Source organism: Melitaea cinxia, chromosome 10 (genome assembly GCF_905220565.1).
Source record: "Melitaea cinxia chromosome 10, ilMelCinx1.1, whole genome shotgun sequence".
Lineage (NCBI taxonomy): Eukaryota > Metazoa > Arthropoda > Insecta > Lepidoptera > Nymphalidae > Melitaea > Melitaea cinxia.
The window spans coordinates 3003521-3018864 of NC_059403.1; positions in this window are offsets into that span (position 1 = coordinate 3003521).

A 15344-nucleotide genomic window follows, 5' to 3' on the forward strand; every position below is an offset into this window, starting at 1 on the left:
CTCCTTCTCTCCAAGCTCTATAACTATGCTATTGATACAAGCTATATCGCAGAACTTCGTACCGCCATATGTTTTTTCGCGAACATATCTTTTTTATTTTCTTTGAAAAAACAAAAAAAAGTCAAATCTTTTAGTTCATTATTGTTATAGCGGAAATAATTAACATTTGCTATAAAATTATAATTATTTAACCAGGTTTTTTACAGTTATTTAAACAATTTATCATTTGACTGTAACGATGTCATCTGGCATAACAAACATAAAAAAAAAATTAAGTGACATGCACTATCTTTCAATAACGAATTCAATAAAATCAAAATGATTTTGCACATCAAAACATGCAAATTTTATTGAATATGTGAATGTAACTGAATAATTCATTAAATAAAAATTGAAAATGACTGCTTCATAAATAAAAATGTCGAAACGGCGTGTTTACAATGGTAAGTTTTTTAACATGAATATTGTTGATTTTTTTCTGTTTATAAATGACACTATCATACTATATGTGGTTTGTTATAGTAGCAATGAAAAGGGTATAGCAAGGTTATATGCATGTTAGAGTACAATGCTATCAGTTTCACATTATTTTAATGCTAAAAATTTGTTACATTACTGTTACCAATAGAAATACAATCATAGATCTCCGAAATTAAATATAAAAATCAATTTTTCTATCTTATATTTTAATTCATAACTTCTTTAAATTATTATAATTGTGTAATCATTTAAATACAAACATATACATTTATTAAAAGTATATATATATAATTATACAGGTAAGTTAATGCAAAGTTTCAAACTTTGCTCCAGAGTTACTAAGTAGGCTTTTGATTCGGACAAAATAGATATAAATTCGTTGACATACAAAACTGAATCGATTATTAGTATGAAAAGATTAATTCGTACTTGAATTTATAGTTAGGGGCAAAATTAGAGAAAACCATATAAAAATGTCTATAAAGATATATAATTGTATATCTAAAATATATATTTGTAATATGAAGAAAAATTACGTTTTCGAAATAAACAATATTACTACACATTTCAAAACATTTATACATATACTAGTTCATCCAATCTAGATGACCCTTTTTTCATTGAATCAGAAAATGAAAAAGAAATATAGTAATAACTTTAAATTTCATTGTTAACCGACTTCAAAAAAAGGAGGAGGTTACTCAATTCGACCGTATATATATATATATATATATATATATATATATATATATATATGTATGTTCGGGGATAACTCCGTCGTTTATGAACTGATTTTGATTTTTTTTTTTGTTGAAAAGAAGATATCCCTAGTTTGGTACCATGATAAGGAAACCAGGATCTGATGATGGGATCCCAAAGAAATCGATGAAAACTCTCGAAAATCCGCATAACGTTTTACTGGGTGTACCGATTTTAATGATTTTTAATTTAATCGAAAGCCGATGTTTATCGTGTGGTCACACATTTAAATTTCACCGAGATCTGATTACAACTTTTGGAGTAATCCTTGATAATGCGTTTACTTGACGACTATTATATTACTTGTCGATATAATTGAAGTCGGTTTTTCTTCGTTTGCCCGCAATTATTTTATGATGTTATGACCGTTTTGTATGTATAAATATTATTCAGTTTTAATACATCTTGTCTTTGTCTTTACTGTTTTAACTTTTTAGTATCTTCTATATACAAATATATTGGTAAATGCTAATTATTTTAAGCTTTGAACAAACGTAATAAAAGATGTTTAGAGCTAGACAAAATAGGTACAACCAAACTTGTTACTGAGTTACTCGTGTAACTCAGTTTATTTTGTATTGAAAAACAAAGTCGATAATTATCAATTAAATTAAAACGCAGGTGTTTACAAAAGATCAAATACGCCACGTCGTCAAGTCAAAGCAAGCAATCAAAATGCCGCAGATCAAAGGAATTTCTCTCACTCGATACTAAAATATGCACGGATGGCGTATTCCATTGTGATTGACAATTACGTCGCTATTGTTACCGTCGTCGTCGTCCTATTGGCTTTACTCGTATTGTTTCCTCATACACATAAGAAAAATGATCTGGATACAATAAAGAAGGTTCTGGATCATATGACGGTAATTTAGTGAAAGAACTGTTATTAATAACTGATAAGTTTCAAAATGTTTATTTAACAACTGTTACACTAGTTTGATGAAATGGCTCGGAGTGTCTGAAGCTTGGGAATGAACTAGTTGCAGAAGATCCATATGTATATGTTTATATGTAAATTTTGACTATACTTGCAACTTACATTGCCAATAATACAAATCTACAAAATGACTTTAAACCTTTCTCCAGAGGGAACTGGGTCAAAATTAGCGATTAAAAGTATTCAATCTATTTAGTATATGTTCAAATATTTCAATAGTTTCGTTCGAATTCATTTAATAGTTTTTGCATGATGCTCGATGCAAGATTTAAAAAATATACCAATTATAATGAACATTGGAGCAGCGTGCTGGATTAAGCTCTGATCTTTCTCCTACATTGGAAAAGAGGCCTATGCCCAGCGATGGGATATTACAGGCTGAAGCGTTTATTTAGAGTAAATGTATCCGCTACTACCTGAAACCGCGTTAGGCACTTGTTATCGTAATTAATTTATCATTCTTTTCGTTTGTCCAGTAAGCTATAAACTTACCAATATCTCTAAATAACTATTTGCTTACTGTGATACTATAATGATATTAAACTTTATTATGTCGACATAATACGAACATGATTATCTTAAGTCAGCTGTAAATAATACGCATATTGCGTAGTTTCAATTGAAGGGATTAATACGTGATATCGTATTGTTTTACAAGTATCATTAATTCTATTCAGCTATCTACTAACACATGATGAGTTTATACATATGTTAAGGTATTAAGGTAACGTTTTATTAAGGTCGAGCCCGGCAGTAAATATCCTGCTCAAAATCTGGAGCAGCACGATTGGGGGACTGCTAAATAATATTGCTTTCAAGCAGTTTTGTATTCCTCTGGTAAGTAAGGTAGTCAGAGCTCCTGGAAAGGGTCGAGGGTAGGATCTGCAACATGTTAGCAATGCGTCTGGAGTGCAGGCGTCTATAAGCTATTGCTTGTCATCAGGAAAGCCGTACGCTTGTTTTCCGAAAAAGTAGTATGAAAAAAAAGGTATGAATGGATGCTTTGTGTTATTTTGCGCAAATCTAAACTGTTTGCCATGAGACTTTGTACCAATGTAGATAGATAACACAGACAGCAAAACTAGGTTCAACTAGTTTATAATGGATCGGCTGTAGATAGTAATTGCTAAAAGTGTCTTATATCCACCAAATAATTAATTTAAATCACTTCAACAATTAAAACACGTTATTGTATACGAGACTAATATAATGAAAAAATTAATAACAAGACAAATATCGTCATAATGCATAGCCAAATGTATAAAATGAGTAAAATAGAATAAAGTTTGTTGTAAAAACGTTGTAAACAAGTTGTAAACTTGTAGTCTATACACATTTACGTGTCTATATGTGATCTAAGACTATTTTTAACCTTATGATTCAAACTTTTTTATAATTAAATTTAAATTAAGTAACAAAGGCATAAAGTACTATTATATTTTTTTGGAAGTGAAACTTCTTTATCGGCGTTGGAAAAAACATTACCGTCACATTTTTCGGTTACGCGTTACATTTTTCCGTTACGCGCCATCTTTTTCTTGTCCCTACCACGGTTGATTCGATTTCGATTGAATCTTGTGGAATGTAAACTATATATTTCATATTTCGGTTACCATAAGCCATTAATAACAAAAATATATAACAACGATAACAATGACAGTAATAATTCTATTACAATTAATGAAATGCTGTAATAATGTTAGTAGTAATAAGGTAAAATGAAATAATTGTATTATTTGTACTCATGTCTATGACAATAAAAGTCTTTTGTTAAACTTTATCTAATTTAACTGTAATAACCAACTTCTGTAAAGTTGCATATAGTAGATCATTTTTCGAGAAATAAGGTCATAAAGATGTTTCACTTCTTACGTGTGTACACTAACACACGCAAACTTTTTTTTTGCCAAATTTGATGGTTCTATTTCGAATTAGATCTCAATAATGAAACAACTTTTTTCGGATTTTATCGCGGTTTATTAACTTTTGATTCCCGACGTTTCGTTTTCAGTCCTCCCGTGACCATGGTTGCTGTAAAGTATCCGAAACGTCGGGAATCAAAAGTTATTAAACCGCGATAAAATCCGAAAAAAGTTGTTTCATTAAATGACTAAAACTCGCGTAAACATTAGAAAATAATAGATCTCCATATATATATTACCATATAATAATATATTACCATAAGCTGTGTCTAAAAATGTAATTTATATTCGTTAGAAAGAGGTAAAGCACGCTGAAGATGCTTGTGCAACTGCTGCCGAAGACATCTGTAACATACGTTGCTCGATTTGTGACAGACAGACTGAAACAGTTAGTATAAAATATATATAATAGTCGTGCCATGAGAGTACATGCTTAACTTATATTTAAATTTGTCAATCAATTATTATTAATTAAAAATGTTGTAAAAAAAGTTTTGTGTTAGTAATCTTAATTTTTAAACTTTGAATTTTTATAATAAATTAAGGCAGTCCTGTTTCAGTTACCTAAAGTTTTACTAGACTTAACATATATTCTTATACGATCGAAATACGACCAAGGCACGACCAACATTAAAAAAAAAACTTTTAAAATATACCCACTACATACACTGATTCATAAACACAGGAAATTCGCAGACACAGGAATTACGAGACGTATCAATTTGCACAAGTCTTGGATCGTTCGAAAAACGATCGGAAACCGTCCAAGTTGAAAAGAAAATCGGTTTCTTTCGCCGCATGTTCTCCCTGAATAGAAATGTCTCGAGAAAGGTACGTAAGTTGTACGTAACAATATTATTTACTTATTTATATTTAATTTAAACAGAAATAGAATAATGAATTCATTAATCGTGATATATTTCCGTGTTCTAGGACATCTCATCTGAGGTACAAGTTTACTTTTACATCAAATACTTTAGATAATTATAGCCCATATACAGTGTAATCATTTTCTACTTAAATAATATATTACTACAACTATTTGATTGACATTTACGATTTGATCTATATTAATTGATTGATTGATTTGTTTAATGGCTTTCAGTTGTGCCAAAGTAGCACGGTTGATTCCGCCAATGTAATATTAAACAAAGCTTATCATCTAGACTTATCACACGGGTGACGTTCTGTCAAAACGTCAGGTTGAAGGTTTTCCTTGTGTAGTCATATTATGCTTGCGAATATCACACCTTTGAACAAAATAAAATTTGCATAAACAAAACCTCTTCATAAATTATCAAAAATAAAATGAGAACGCCAATGAATTACCAAATTAGTAACCATAATGAAGGTACGCTCCATAATTTTATAGTGAAATAGGTCCCCTGGTGCTAATTACATATCCTCGAAATGTGGAATTGACATAACATTGCCGTTGCGTGTATAAGTTACGAGTACCTACATTTAATATATATTACATATACATTATCAAAGAATCAGAATCTGAATGTTTCCGGATTGAAGCCGAGAGAGAGGTTTTTTATACAGAACACAATGTAATACGTAGTATCATAGAGGTTCATAATACTATCCTAGCTTTTCCTCTTAGCGAAGAAGCAAAAAAAAAATATATAAAATTGTACAGATATATCTTAAGCGTCGTGTGTAAGATTTAGTGTGTAAAAATGAGAGTGGCATCTTCAACCTGTGAACAAACCCTCTATAAAAACTAAAGATTAAAAAAAAGAATCATAAATGAAAAATAACAACTGTTAACTGTACAAATATGAAATTTTATTGCTGAAAAACAATCTCACTTCATCGAGACGCATTTGAGGAATCTCACTTTATCTTTAACAAAATGTGAAAAAAATATTACTAGACGAAAATAAGTTACAATTTTTTTTCAAGTGTCGCTGAGCTTTAAGAAACTACACGACCTTTATCTCAAGATACTCTTAGACCATTATTGTACAAGTCATAATAAATAAACGTCCTAAAAAGTTTAGATTCACATAAATATATGCCTACACAATTTCGACGTGTACAAAACTTGAACGTTAAGCCCTGCAGTGGTAGCGTGGACTACTTATGATACAAAATCGATAATTAAAAAAAAATGGTTAGCATTAAAATTAAAAAGCAGACATATACCTGGCACTATTTCATAAACCAAAACTTTCGGAATATATTCTTGAAAATTGGTTAGGGTTAAAATCAAAATATATCAAATCAAATATACCTGGCACTATTTCATACACCAAAACTTTTTGAATATATTCTTTTATATTTATTAAAATGATCAAAATGTCACTTTCAATACTTTCAGCGAAAAGGCATACACTCTGATCTCGTTCATTTTATATGAGTTGAGAGTAAGTTTTTATTATTAGAGACAGTTGGTGATGTTAGTATATTCGTCATAATGTTTTGGTCATTTAGAGCGCGTAACAGCGTAACTAACGTTTTTTCTGCAGAATCTACATTCAGAATCGATTGGAGATTCACTTGTAACTGACTATAAGTAATAAAATAAAACTTCAATAATTTTAATTTTGCAAAACGAATATTTGAAAGTGGAGTTGAATAAATTAATTTTGATTTTAATTTGATTTGGTTTTTGGAACGAATTGGAAATAGTAAACAAACGCCCCAACTCCGCTCAACGTCCACACTCAACGTATCCAGTGCTCATTTACTTCGTTACTTGTATTCGTTACATACGCTATATAAAAACAAATGCCCAGTCCACGACAAATATCTGTATAGCCTAGGCACATGTTGATCATGATCACAGCAGCGATTTCCAATGCAAAAGATAGTATTATGACCGCTGCCCCAAAGTGTCGTCATAAAAAAAGTCGAAGTATGATCCGAATTCTTAATATTATTAACGTGATTTTTAGTGCCTAATAATATTGCTAAAACAACTTTAATATAATTTAAAATAATAGCTCTCTAGGTAGCATTCTATAGCGTGTGCTACGCCATAGAAATATTAATTCATACCGTTTTTGCAAGTATAGCAGCTGTAGCTCAAAAACTAAAACTTGTGTTAAATTTTGAGATGGCAAAAGTTATTTAAATATAATTAAATATATTATCTTTTGCAATATATTAACAATTTAATTTTATTTCCGCACAAAACTTCACAGTTCTTTTTCAGACGTTTAGCGCTATGAACGAATTCATTTTGACGAAGGCATGAAACTACAAATATGGAGGCGTTGCGACTTGAAAGATTTATTTTCTGTCAAGACGTTAATGTAAACCTATTTTTAGATTTCGAAAAGTCGAAAATGTTATATTTATTTCAGTTGTTTTTTAGCCAATATTAACATTACAAGCTGCGTCCCGCGGCTTCATCCGTGTTAACTTGAAAGAAACAAACAAAATCTTTACCTTTATAATATTAGTATAGGTACGCAAGTTTTACATAAATTTCAATTTTAATGGAAAAGTTAACAGTATACTAATATGTTTTTTTTTTCAGGAAATCGCAATAATGTCCATAGTGTACACTGAATCATTTGGCATCTGAACAGTATGCTTCTGAAGTAGTCAAAAATCTAACTAATGTAAATAACTAAAAATCATTCAATAAAACTTTTATACTTAATGTATTTACACTTTAATTAATAAATGTGTGTTTAACTAATTTTCTTTTATGTTAATGAAAAATATTATGTAACCGTTCAATACCTACTGCTGCACTAATATGACCAATTTTCAAAATTTGTTTCGTGTTAATCTAATGTAAAGGTAACATGATTTTTATCATTTTTTGTAGTCTTCTAAACGGCAAGAACATAAAAGATGATCTTTGGTCTATGATAATGTAAACCAACTCTAAAATGTGTGAAAATAAATCAACTTTTTTTAATTTTCTTAAAACAAAACTTGTTTTTACAATGACGAACACAGAAAAAAGAATTATTCAAACAAAAAAATAGATATGTTAGAAGTGAAACTTCTTTGGCAAACTAATTTTTAAATCTTGTTTATATTTATACAAATCTAAAACTTTAGATTTCCGTTTCAGCGCCATCGACAAAAACGTTGCCGTTTCATCAAAACGTTGCCGTTTCATCAAAACGTTGCCGTTTTATCAAAACGTTGCCGTTTCATCAAAACGTTGCCGTTTTATCCGTAAAAATTTTACCCTATTGCGCTTAAAGAAGTTTTACTTCAAAAATCGTTCGGAAATTATGCACGTACATAACCTACCTTTCTCTCTAACCTACGTTTATGGTAATTCATTTATTTTGTACAGATTAAATGTTGATGTTATTTTATCAATAAAACATGACTTCAGGTCTTTTATTTTAATGAATTTTTAAACTCAATTCTTAGTTCGTTGAATACATCTTTAAAGTCATTTTCATATATCTGAATTAAAATCTCCTTGCATGACATTGGGCAGAACATTTTACACCAACGTCACGTAAAATTCATGCTATCAAAAAATATCATTTGAAATCTATCATATCCCATCAACATTGCAACAAAATGACAATGTAAAGGAAAATTAAATTAAAAAAAAAAAATCATGCCTAACAAATTAGCTAAAGATTTAACAAACGCTCCTGTGTTTTTTATTATAGTATCTATAATTCTTGGATTTATAATCGCACAGATCTGGAAGAGATACACTATACATAACGAACTTTCTAGTATGAAAAATAATTTAATTCTTCTTAAGGTGAGCGAACATTTAATCAGTAGAAATAGCCTATGAGCCCATTGTACATGCACATAAATTTAAAAAGAAATGTCACGGAATAAATCAGAGAAAACACGAAATTCATACAATCATGTTCCTCTACGTTTGTAAATAATTAATGCTTATTATATGTATATACATTTTTTACTTTACAGGAAACAATCAATCACATAGGTACAACTTATGATAATTTACAAAAGGAGCTGTTTTATATAGCAACAGTCGATAGTTCATTACTGGTCCAAAATAACGGAAAATATAGCTGCAAAAATATGAAAAATAAAATTGGACGTTAAAACTAGGAAGTTTTTGGAATAATACATCTATAATGTCATATATTTACAACATATCCTATCCATTGTTAAAATGAAATAAAACCTGAAATTTTTATCTTATTCTTTTTCTATTAATGTACTAGTTGGTGAAGTTTTGACTGGGACAATACAGTCATCGTCAATATAATTTATAAAAATGCAATAAAACTCAAAACCATGGTGTAAATTTTTTAATTTGCTCGATTTCATTGTTTTTTTTTTTTTGAAACGCTCAACATCTTATTTTTTCTTATAAATTCAATTCGATATCCAATCAACTCTTAAAAACTTTATTAAGTAGGTACAGTCGTCATATTACTGATTTCTGAACGTTTACGGGTAGCTTTTTCTGGTTTATTAAAAAATATATCTACTTTAGATAAAGGAGAATGTTTTCTTGGCTTCCATAAATAATCTTCTCTTTTCATATTGTTAGCCAAAAGTTCCAACACTTCTATTTGACCTTCAATTTTAGGCAGCTCTATTGAAATTTTTTGTATAGTTTTTTCCAAGTCACAATATGAATTTTTCATATCGGATATATTGTACTGAAAGTCGATATTATTATGGACTGATGATTATTTTTTAATTAAAAACATTTAGGTGATTGAAACTAAACTAAAACTGTAAAATAAATGTTGAATAAAACTGAAATTCAAAAGATTTAATTTAAGTCGATGACGCGTTGGCCCAACGGTCACAGCACTGGTTTGTGGCTGGCGATTGTTACTCATAGTAGAGAATACAATTAAATAAAATCTTTACACTCAACGGCACCCAGTAGGATTGTCTCCTGTGTTGGGGGTCCGGAAACACATAATACACAAGCACAAACGCCCAGACCACGGTAAACATCTGTATGGCTGCCATAATATAGCCGCCAACCCGCACTGGAGCAACATGGTGGATTAAGCTCTGATCCTTCTCCTACACGGAGAAAGAGACCTATGCCCAGCAGTGGGGTAATATAGGCTGAAGTGAAATTTAAGTAAAGAACGTGAATCATGGAGAAAATTAATAATAACCTTAGGACTATTTTCATTTTTATTATGGAGTCGTGTCAAATTCATATTGACTGAAAAATCCTCTACACGTACTGTACTTATAACTTCTATTACTACAGGATATTGAAGATCTTCAAATTCACTTGTCTAAAAAATAAAAAACAGCCAGAGGTCCCGGAGAGGATCGGGGTTGGGGTAGGCAGCGCACTTACGATGCTTCTGGAGTTTCAGGCGTCTATAGGTTACGGTAACCAGTTACCATCAGGTGGGTCGTATGCTTCTTTGCCACCAAAACATCATAAAAAAGTAGCCTGTGAAGCTGTTAAGTGAATACGGTCTCAATTGATACCATTCACAGAAGAAGCAATTTTCAAGGTTACCAAATAGAAAAATTTCCTACGAGTCTAATAAGTTAAGTGTAGTAATTATTAAATAGAAGTAGTTTTTTATTAGGTAGGTAAATTCTGTTGAATAAGAGTCTCAAAAATCCTCATACATTCTATCTTTTTGATCCTTAGCTGCCACATAATCACGAATATTACCTCATAGAGCTCTATATCTATACTAATAAGTAGGTATTATAAAGTGGACATTCAAAAATAAATTATTTTTGAATGTTTTTCACGGAAAACTTAACAAGCTTCTGGACCGATTTTAAAAATTCTGGCCAGGCTTTAGATTAAGAACCGTCATTTTGAAGTTAGATAGGTTAGAGTTATTTTGTTTGTAACGAAATTATGCCGATAAACGTTCAAATTTTGAGCTTAGATAATTCGACGATTCTTAATCTAAAGGCTTACCAAAATCCTTTCACCGGGGGAATATTGCTTCATTGTCACTGAGTGACATAGGCTATATTTTAACGGGGAAATAAGGAACATCCAAAATCTTGTAATCTATGATGGCGAAGCTGCGAGTGGAAAGGTAGTTTTATAACAAAGTGACTATTTTATTTATTTTTTACCAAAAAGGACAACTTTAAAAAAGTTTGTGGTATTATATGTTATATATACTAATAGTAGAATAACCGCCTGCTACAGATATAAGAATTAGAAATGTATATAAAAACTAGCTGACCCCGCAAACGTTGTTTTACCATAAATGTTATTAACACCCCTTAATCCCCTCCCCTTATAACTTAGGGGTATGAAAAATAGATGTTGGCCGATTCTCAGACCTACCCGTTATGCACACAAAATTTCATAAAAACCGGTCCGTTTCGGAGGAGTATGATATCTAACATTGTGACATGAAAATTTTATATATAAGATGTAGATACACCGTAATAAATAAAGTTTCAATTACCATAATATCATTTATATTTCTTGTTATGTTATGAAGATCACATTTCTTGCTGCACGCGTTGCAATGGTGTCCGAGCATTAAATAAACGATAGTTATCAGGCTAGACATAATTAGGAAATTGTAGATAGTATTCAGAAGTGATTGTTTTTGTGGTCGGATCACATATAATGGCACTGCTGGTCGTGTCCTCGGTCTACCTCTACGATTCCTCCGATTATGGTAGTCCATTTTTCTTTTTGTTTTCCTTATAGCCTTATAAACCCTCCTCTTTAGTTTAATTTATACTAAAGAGATGAGCTTTTTTTTTAATTTTTGTTTATTCATTATCAAAGAAATTATAAATTTTTATACCATAATAATTTTGTATTGGGTGTTGGCGTTATATGACAGAATATTGGCATTTGATAAGCTTTGTTGACTTAAATTTTTTATTTGTATCTATTTTGTTTTTTGTTTTCCTTTTTATACAAATAGCATAGAGGATACAATCGAATACTGTACTGATGATATTAAATCATAAATTTTTTTTTTTGTGTCATGAAGCTAGTTTTTTTTTATGAGTGGACTTTACTCTCGACGACACGTTGGCGCAACGGTCAGGGCACTAATTTGTGGCTGTTGCGCTGTCGGCTGCGGGTTCGATCCCCGCACATGTAAAACATTTGTATTGGCCATACAGATGTTTGCCGTGGTCTGGGTGTTTGTGCAGTCCTTGTGGGTCTCCCCACCGTGTCTCGAAGAGCACGTTAAGCCGTCAGTCCCGTTTGTTATCATGTACACCTGATAGTGATGGTTACTCATAGTAGTGAATACTCGTATATCCGTTAACCCGCATTGGAGCAGCGTGGTGGATTAAGCTCTGATCATTCTACTACACGGGGAAAGAGTCCCAGCAATGGGATATAACAGCTGAAGCGATTACTCTGCCATACTTTCTAATGTTAGTTTACATATTTTTTAATATAATTCTGATTACAGACGTTTATGTTTAAATTGCGAGATGAGATGAACAGCAGCTGTCTTTATTATGGGACGAAATTGTATTAGCAGAACAGATTAATATTCGTTATTTAAATCAAGTAAATCCCAATTTGGAGCATATTGCGACTAAATAAAATAAAACCTAGCTACAATTTTTATACATATAAAATTGGTTGCCTGTAAAGTCGGTATACGGGCGAAAGTTTTACGTGACAACGACTTTGAGTGGTAAAATAATTTTAATGTGAATATTCATTCGTATAGTAGGAAGAAGGATGAAATAATAGTAACAATTTAAAACATTTATTTATACAAAGAATTATATTTAAAACATTAATTTATACAAAGAATCTCGCACTGAATTTCATTCACTTTTTATGTCTGTCTCTCTCGCTCTTAGGCGGGCTAACCATGCCCGAGTGGAAGGGACGCGTGCCTCTCACTCGCTCTCATTGTGAGCGCATAACGTGAGCGGAGCGTAACGCAGTTTCTTGAAGTGTCACCCGGCAAACCAATTTATAAGACGTTGTCACGTCAAAAACTAACTGGCTCGGCAAACGTTGTCTTGCCGCTAAACGCTATTTTAAAAAAGGGGTTGGTGGTAGAAGAGTGAAAATTTAGGATTGTATGTATTTTTCAACGCCAAATCATAATAAAATAAAAAATAAATAATTTATCTAAAAATAAACAAAATTCAGGGGTGGACTATCCTTAACATTAAGCAGGATGTAAAATAGTAGTTGTTCGATTCTCGGACCTACCCAATATGCAAACAAAATTTCATGAGAATCGGTCAAGCCGTTTCGGAGGAGTTTAACTACAAACATCGGGACACGAAAAGTTTATATATTAGATATAACAATGAATAATTATTTCTCAACACCAATAGGTAGGTATATGAAGTCAAAATAGTGGAGAAAAAACTATCTCAGGGTGGATCACGATATTATCATTTTTTCTTAGGTTTTCTTTAGGTTAGTAGTATGTGTTCTTAGATGACAAAAGTGTCAAATAGAAGATTAGTACCTACTTTTATTTGCTTCTGGATTGATTACATTTACGTTAATAGAAGGTTAGATTCTTTATTATAATTTTTTTTTTCTTTTGATTTTTCGATATCACTAAAGAGTATTAAAGCGTTTCGTAATTAAATGATAAATCAGTTAAAATACATATTAGTCAATATCGCCTAAATAGACATAGTAGAGTGAAACTAAACTATGGGCCTGTTTCACCGGTTATGGATATTAAACTGTATTGGACGGATGACTGTAGTCAACAGATAAAATAATAGTTTTGATTTAATATTCTTTTGTACCGTCGAATCGTTGTAGTTTTTTAATTGAGAAGAAACAGGGCCTAATATTTCTACGATTTTTTTTATTATATATAACTAAGTCGGCAAATAAGCGTACGGCTCACCTGATGGTAAGTGATTACCGTAGCATATTAACGACTGCATTACCAACGAATCGCAAGCACGTTATTGACCCTACCATCAATTCAGTATCTCATAGTAAGGAATATATCCGCCACCCGCATTGGAGCAGCGTGGTGGATTAAGCTCTGATCCTTCTACTACATGGGGAAAGAGGCCTATGCCCAGTAGTGGGATATTACAGGCTGAAGCGAAAACATAATTTGCATTTGATTGCCTCTGGATGACTTAGATTCAGGACTGGACCTAGTTGATGGTGCTGTGGTTTTAGAGAATACAAATTTAAGGCAACGAAAACCTCTGTCAGATAAACTACTGTTTAATACATTTTTAAAGTTTATGAAATTACTGCCATCTCTTAAAGTGTGAAGGCACCATAATATAAAGCCTTAATTCATCAAAGTTAGATGTATATGTCTCAGAAGGCTTTTTATTTCCCTTGCTGTTTTAAGCACGGTACGATAGATGGCACTTACATATTATTTTATAAAAAAATTACAAGAACACGTAATATACCTATTATAGTATGGTTTATTTTGTACCTTATATTTTATATCGGAATATATATTATTTGAGTCAACTTAATTATTTTATTTTGATGTAGTTTACAAGATATTATAATTCAATGATAAATACTACTAAATCAAGATTTAATCGTTACATTTAAGTAACTCCGTATTCGACTTCAATCAACTATCATGGTTTTAGACCCGCCGCCATTTCGTCGCCACGTTAGAGAAAGAGAGAAATAATTAAACGACTCGCTGTTTCTCTTTCGCTCTCATTGTATTCCATACTTGGTTTTCATTTTACATTTTGAATGAATAGTGATGTCGTGTTATCGGCTGCCAAAAGTCGATAAAAGTTTTTTAAAGTGGAACTTTTATTTTATTCCTCAATATCCCCAATTTTTTTTTGTCGCAAGTATGCCGCGGTATTTGTGTATTTTGAGCTGTGTATTTTTTTTATTCATTAAAGTTTCACTTGCATCGTGGTTTCATAACCCCACACAATTATATTTGAAGTGAAACTTCTTTACGCATGCTTGACTTGGAGAGTAACCTGGCGAATGCGCGACGAGAGCGTTACGAAAAGTGTGATCGAGTGAGACGCACGGAAGTTGAGAGGGAGATATAAGTTTTTGAAAATAGAAAGAGAGAGAATTACGTTTCGTATATTACTGTAGGGACAACTAAAAAAGTTGTACTTCAGTCGTGTGGTCTAAAGAACACTCGTTATTTTTATTTGACAATTTATTATTTCTTTATCACCAATTATTATGGAACTTAAGAAACCATACAGAGAAATTTCAACTCAGTTCCACGGACATATTATCTTGGAAGAGTGTTCTTAAATTGCACCAGCTTACTCCCCAAGTCAAGCGTACGTAAAGAAGTTTTACTTCAACAGATTAACTTAACGTTTTATATCGATAACAAATGAGAAACGAGACAACACTTCGCCGAGTCGTGCACCGG